Raw genomic sequence first — 6,861 nt, forward strand, 5'->3', positions numbered from 1 at the left:
AACTGTATCAGACAGAAATAAGCTAAACAAAATAGTCAAAAAAGCCAAAAAGTTAGGGGCAACAGTAACATTCATAGACAATCTATATCAAGAGGCAGCATTAAAACAAGTTCGGAAAATAATGCAGGACCAAACTCATCCTCTTAATAACTGTTATATGTTTTTAAGGTCAGGACGAAGGCTGGCACTGCCATTGATAAAAACGGAGCGGTACAAGAAAACTTTTGTCCCCAGCAGTATTGTGATTTTTAACCATTTTTACTCATAGAAACTCTTTTAATGCTTTTTTGTGACACACTTTTATTTATATATAGTACTTCTGGAGCCTGTTTTTTGCCAAAAAGAATTTCACATGTATGCATATATGTATAACAATGTGACCAATAAATTATCTTATCCTTATCTTATCTTATCTTATTTCTCATAATGTCATTTCATTCCCACATAAAGCTAGTTTCGCATGCAATTTGGGGTTCTGGTGAAAAACACTCAAAATACACCCATTTGGTAAGGTTGTTCTGTTTCTGAATTCAGAGTTTCAGCATTTTGGTACCTAAGAAACTTCTCCACATACACGAGTTTTTGCGTTTTTTGCCTTGTGGTTCTTGTGAAACTATAAAATACTCATTATACACGTTTCTCGTAATCTCCTTTTGTTTCCAAATATAGAGTGGATTGCATGCATTTTCGCGTTTTTTGTAGGTAACAAGCTCAAAAACACTCAAAATATACATTTTTGGTAATGTTATTCTATATATATATATATATATATATATATATATATATATATATATATATATATATATATATATATATATATATATATATATATATATATATATATATATATATATATATATATATATATATATATATATATATATATATATATATATATATATATATATATATATATATATATATATATATATATATATATATATATATATATATATATATATATATATATATATATATATATATATATATATATATAATGTCCTTTTGTTTCCGAATATAGAGAGATTTGCATCCATTTTCGCTCAAAAACCCCAAAAATACCTTTTTGGTAATATTATTCTATTTCATGATATTGGTTGATTTGCATTCTTTTTAGCGTTTTTCTACGTAAAAAGTCACGTTTTCAGTAAATTTGTTTTGGATTCCCATACAGAGTTATTTCCATATTATTTATTGTTTTGGTGCCTAACATACTGAAAAAAAGGCAAAAGACAGGTTTCAGGTAAAGTCGTTTAATTTCCAAATATAGGTGGCTCTACATGCACTTTAGGGTTTGGTACATAACGGTCTGAAAAAAAGCTAAAATTACCTTTTTTGATATTCTTTTTTCACATAATTTCCCCCGAATTTTGCCAGAATTTTGGCGTCTTAATTAATTAATCATGATTAATAACAAAAAATAAATGCTATTTTTTCATTTATTTATTTTTTCTCTATATAAAGTGTTATTTGTGGGTTTAAGCTTTTTGGTACTTAAGGAACGTAAAAAACACTCATAATACTTGTTTCTCGTAATGTCCTTTTGTTTCCTATAGATAAGATTCTTTACATGTATTTAAGCGTTTTTATAGGTAACATGATCAAAAACACTCAAAATATACCTTTTTGGTAATGTTATTCTATTTCTTCATATTGGTTGGTTTCCATCCGTTTTACCGTTTTTCTACGTAAAACACAGAAAAGACACGTTTTCAGTAATTTTGTTTTGGATTCCCATATAGAGTGACTTCCATGTTATTTATCGTTTTGATGCCTAACATGCTGAAAAACACTCAAAAGACAGGTTTCTTTTAAAGTCGTTTAATTTCCCCATATAGGTGGCTTTGCATACACTTTAGGGTTTGGGACATAACAGTCCGAAAAAAAGCTAAAATTAACCTCTTTCATAATATACTTTTTTTACGTAATTTTCCTGAATTTTTCCAGAATTTTGGCATCTCAGTGCCTATGAAGATCAATAAAAAATGCTATTTTTTTATTTATTTATTTTTTCTCTATAAAGAGTGTTATTTGTGGGTTTCAGCTCTTTGGTACTTAAGGAACTTATAAACACTTATAATACACATTCCTCGTAATGTCTTTTCATTCCCAAACATAGGGTTCTTTGCATGTATTTAAGTATTTTTATTGGTAACAACCTCAAAAACACTCAAAATACATGTTTTTGATAATGTTATTCTGTTTTTCCATAAAGGGTGTTTTGCATGGGTTTTACCGTTTTGGTATGTAACGAGCTCAAAAAAACTTAAAGGCAAGTTCTTGGTAAAAGTTGGTTATATTCCCATGTAATGTGATTGCCCTGCTTTTTAGTGCTAAAAAGACACTTTTCTAGTAATTTCATTTTTTTTCCACAGTTTCGCATGTAATTTGGGGTTGGACCACTAAGAATGTGAAAAAAAAACACTCAAAATACACTCATTTCCTAAAATTGTTCTGTTTCTCAATTAAGAGTGTTATTCATGAGTTTCAGCATTTTGGTATCTAAGAAACTTCTCCATATATACGAGTTTTGCGTTTTTTGCCTTATGGTTCTTGAAAACTATTAATACATTCATTATACAATTTTCTTGTAATATCCTTTTCTTTCCCAATATAGACTGCTTTGCATTCATTTTTGCGTTTTTTTGTAGGTAACAAGCTCAAAAACACTCAACTTTTTTGTAATGTTATTCTATTTCTTCATATTGGTTGGTTTGCATCCGTTTTAGCGTTCTACGCTAAAACTGAAAAGACACGTTTTCAGTAATACTGTTGAAATTGCTGAAAACACCCAAAGACACGTTTCTTGTAAAGTCGTGTAATTTCCCCATATAGATGGGTTTGCATGCACATCGTACATATCTCCGGAAAAAGCTAAAATATTTTTTTTTGTTTTTTTTTCACATAATTTCCCTGAATTTTCTCAGAATTTTGGCATCTCGTTACCTATGAAGATGAATAAAAAAAAACTCTATTTTTTTAATTATTTTTTCTCTATAAAGAGTGTTATTTGTGGGTTTTAGATTTTTGATACTTAAGGAACTTAAAAATACTCATAATACACGATTTTCGTAATGTCCTTTCGTTTCACAAACATAGGGTTCTTTGCATGTATTTAAGCGATTTTATAGGTAACATGATCAAAAACAATCAAAATACATGTTTTTGGTAATGTTATTCTGTTTCTCCATAAAGGTTGTTTTGCATGCGTTTAGCGTTTTGGTATGTAAGGAGTTAAAAAACACTTAGAGGCAAGTTCTTCGTAAAATTTGTTTTTTTTGCAATGTAATGTGATTGTTCTGCTTTTTAGTGTTTTTTTGCATATAACGCTCAAAAACACTCAAAAGACACTTTTATTGTAATGTCATTTTTTTTTCCCACATAAAGCTAGTTTCGCATGTAATTTGGGATTTTCGTAACTAAGAATGTCAAAAACAATCAAAATACACACATTTGGTAAGGTAGTTCTGTTTTTTAATTAAAAGTGTTATTCATGAGTTTTAGCGTTTTGGTATGTAAGAAACTTCTCTATATACACGAGTTTTTGCGTTTTTTGCCTTGTGGTTCTTGTGAAACTATTAAACACTCATTATACACGTTTCTCGTAATGTCTTTTTGCTTCCCAATATAGAGTGCTTTCCATCCTTTTGCGCGTTTTTTTGTAGGTAAAAAGCTCAAAAACACTTTTTGGTAATGTTATTCTATTTCTTCATATTTGTTGGTTTGCATCCGTTTAAACGTTTTTCTACGTAAAACACTGAAAATACACGTTTTCAGTAATTTTGTTTTGGATTCACATAGTGACTGACTTCCATATTATTTATCGTTTTGGTGCCTAACATGCTGAAAAACACTGAAAAGACAGGTTTCTGGTAAAGTCGTTTAACTTCCTTATATAGGTAGCATGCACTTTAGAGTTTGGTACATAAATATCCGAAAAAAAGAGCTATAATTAACTTTTTTGATAATGTTCTTTTTTCCACATAAATTCCCTGCATTTTGGCAGAATTTTGGCATCTTGGTACCTATGAAAATCAATATAAATTTTTTTTTTTTTATTTAATTTTTTCTCTATAAAGAGTGTTATTTGTGGGTTTTAACGTTTTGGTACTTAAGGAACTCAAAAACGGTCCTAATACACGTTTTCGTGATGTCCTTTCGTTTCCCAAACATAGGGTTCTTTGCATGTATTTAAGCGTTTTTATAAGTAACATGATCAAAAGCACTTAAAACACATGTTTTTAGTAATGTTATTCTACTTGTCCATTAAAGAGTTTTTTGCATACGTTTTAGAGTTTTGGTTTGTAAGGAGGTCAAAAACACTTCAAGGCAAGTTCTTGGTAAAAGTTGGTTTTATTTCCATGTAATGTGATTGCCTTTTTTTTGTGATTTTTTGCCTAAAACGCTCAAAAACACTCAAAAGACACATCTGGTAATGTCATTATTTTCAACATAGTTTCGCGTGGTATTTGGGGTTTTGCTAACTAAGAATGTGAAAAACACTCAAAATTCACCCATTTCGTAAGGTTGCTCTGTTTCTCAATTAATATTCTTATTCATGAGTTTCAGCATTTTAGTATCTAAAAAACTTCTTTATATACACGAGTTTTTGCGTTTTTTGCCTTGTAGTTCTTGTGAACTATAAAACATTCATTATGCACTTTTCTCGCAATGTCCTTTTCTTTCCTAATATAAATTGCTTTTTTTTTTTTATCAATTTTCGCGTTTTTTTGTAGGTAACAAGCTCAAAAACACTCAAAATGTACCTTATTGGTTGGTTTGCATCCTATTGTGAACCAATAGGGAGTGCTTTGCATCCATTTTCGCGTTTTTTGTAGGTAAATAGCTCAAAAACAATCAAAATGTACCTTTTTGGTAATGCTATTTTATTTCTTCTTATTGGTTGGTTTGCATCCGTTTAAGCGTTTTTCTACGTAAAACACCGAAAAGACACGTTTTCAGTAATTTTGTTTTAGATTCCCATATAAAGTGAGTTGCATGTTATTTACCGTTATGGTGCCTAACAAGCTGAAAAACACTCATAAGACAGTTTTCTGGCATAAACGTTTAATTTCCCCATATAGGTGGCTTTGCATGCACTTTAGTGTTTGGTACATAACAGTACGAAAAAAAAGGCTTAAATTAACATTTTTGATAATTCACTCATAATTTCCTGAATTTTGCCCAAATTTTGGCAAAAACATCCAAAATTTATGTTTTTAGTAATGTTATTCTCTTTCTCCATAAAATGTGTTTTGCATGCGTTTTACCGTTTTGGTATATAAGAAGCTCAAAACACTTAAAGTCAAGCTCTTCGTAAAAATTGATTTTATTGCCATGTAAAGTGATTCCCCTGCTTTTTAGTGCATTATTCCTTATCACGCTCAAAAACACTCAATAGACACTTTTCTGGTAATGTCATTTTTTTCCTACATAAAGCTGGTTTCGCATCCAATTTGGGATTTTGGTAACTAAGAATGTGAAAAGCACTCAAAATACACGCATTGGGTAAAGTTGTTCTGTTTCTCAATTAAGAGTGTTATTCATGAGTTTCAGCATTTTGGTATCTAGGAAACTTCTCCATATACACGAGTTTTTGCGTGTTTTGCCTTGTGGTTCTTTTGAACTATAAAACATTCATTATGCAGTTTTCTCCCAATGTCCTTTTGTTTCCTAATATAAATTGCTTTTTTATCAATTTTCGCGTTTTTTTATAGGTAACTAGCTCAAAAACACTCAAAATATACCTTTTTAGTAATGTTTTTCTACTTCATGATATTGGTTTGTTTACATCCGTTTTAGCGTTTTTCTACGTAAAACAATGAGAAGACATGTTTTCAGTTATTTTGTTTTGGTTTGACATATAGAGTGAGTTCCTTATTATTGATCGTTTTGGTGCCTAACATACTGAAAAACACTCAAAACACAGATTTCTGGTAAGGTCGTTTAATTTCCTCATATAGGAGGCTTTGCATGCACTTTAGTGTTTGGTACATAACAGTCCAAAAAAAAGCTAATATCAACCTTTTTGATAATATTCTCTTATCATATAATTGCCCTAATTTTGCCCAGAATTTTTGGCAACTCGGTACCTGTGAAGGTGAATAACAAAAAAAAAAAAAAAAGTCCTTTTATTGATTTTTTTTCTAAATAACGAGTATTATTTGTATGTTTTAGCTTTTTGGTAGTTAAGGAACTTAAAAAACACTCATAATACACGTTTCTCGTAATGTCCTTACGTTTCCCAAACATAAGGTTCTTTGCATGTATTTAAGCGTTTTTATAGATAACATTATCAAAAACACTCAAAATACATGTTTTTGGTAATGTTATTCTGTTTCTCCATAAAGTTTGTGTTCCATGCGTTTTAGCGGTTTGTCATGTGAGGAGCTGAAAAACACATATTGGCAAGTTCTTGGTAAAAGTTGGTTTTATTCCTATGTAATGTGATTGCCCTGCTTTTTAGTACTTCATTGCCTAACACGCTCAAAAACAATTAAAAGACACTTCTGATAATGTAATTTTATTCCCCTCATAAAGCTAGTTTCGCATGCTATTTTGGGTATTGCTAACTAGGAATATGAAAAACACTAAAAATACAGGCATTTGCTAAGGTTGTTCTTTTTCTCAATTAAGATTGTTATTCATGAGTTTCAGCATTTTGGTATCTAAGAAACTTCTTTATATATACGAGTTTTTGCGTTTTTCTACGTAAAACACTGAGAAGATACATTTTCAGTAATTTTGTTTTGGATTCCCATATAGAGTGAGTTCCTTATTATTTATCGTTTTGGTGCCTAACTTGCTGAAAAACACTCAAAAGACAGATTTCTGGTAAGGTCGTTTAATTTCCTTATATAG

Source organism: Scylla paramamosain, unplaced genomic scaffold, assembly GCF_035594125.1.
Source record: "Scylla paramamosain isolate STU-SP2022 unplaced genomic scaffold, ASM3559412v1 Contig61, whole genome shotgun sequence".
NCBI lineage: Eukaryota > Metazoa > Arthropoda > Malacostraca > Decapoda > Portunidae > Scylla > Scylla paramamosain.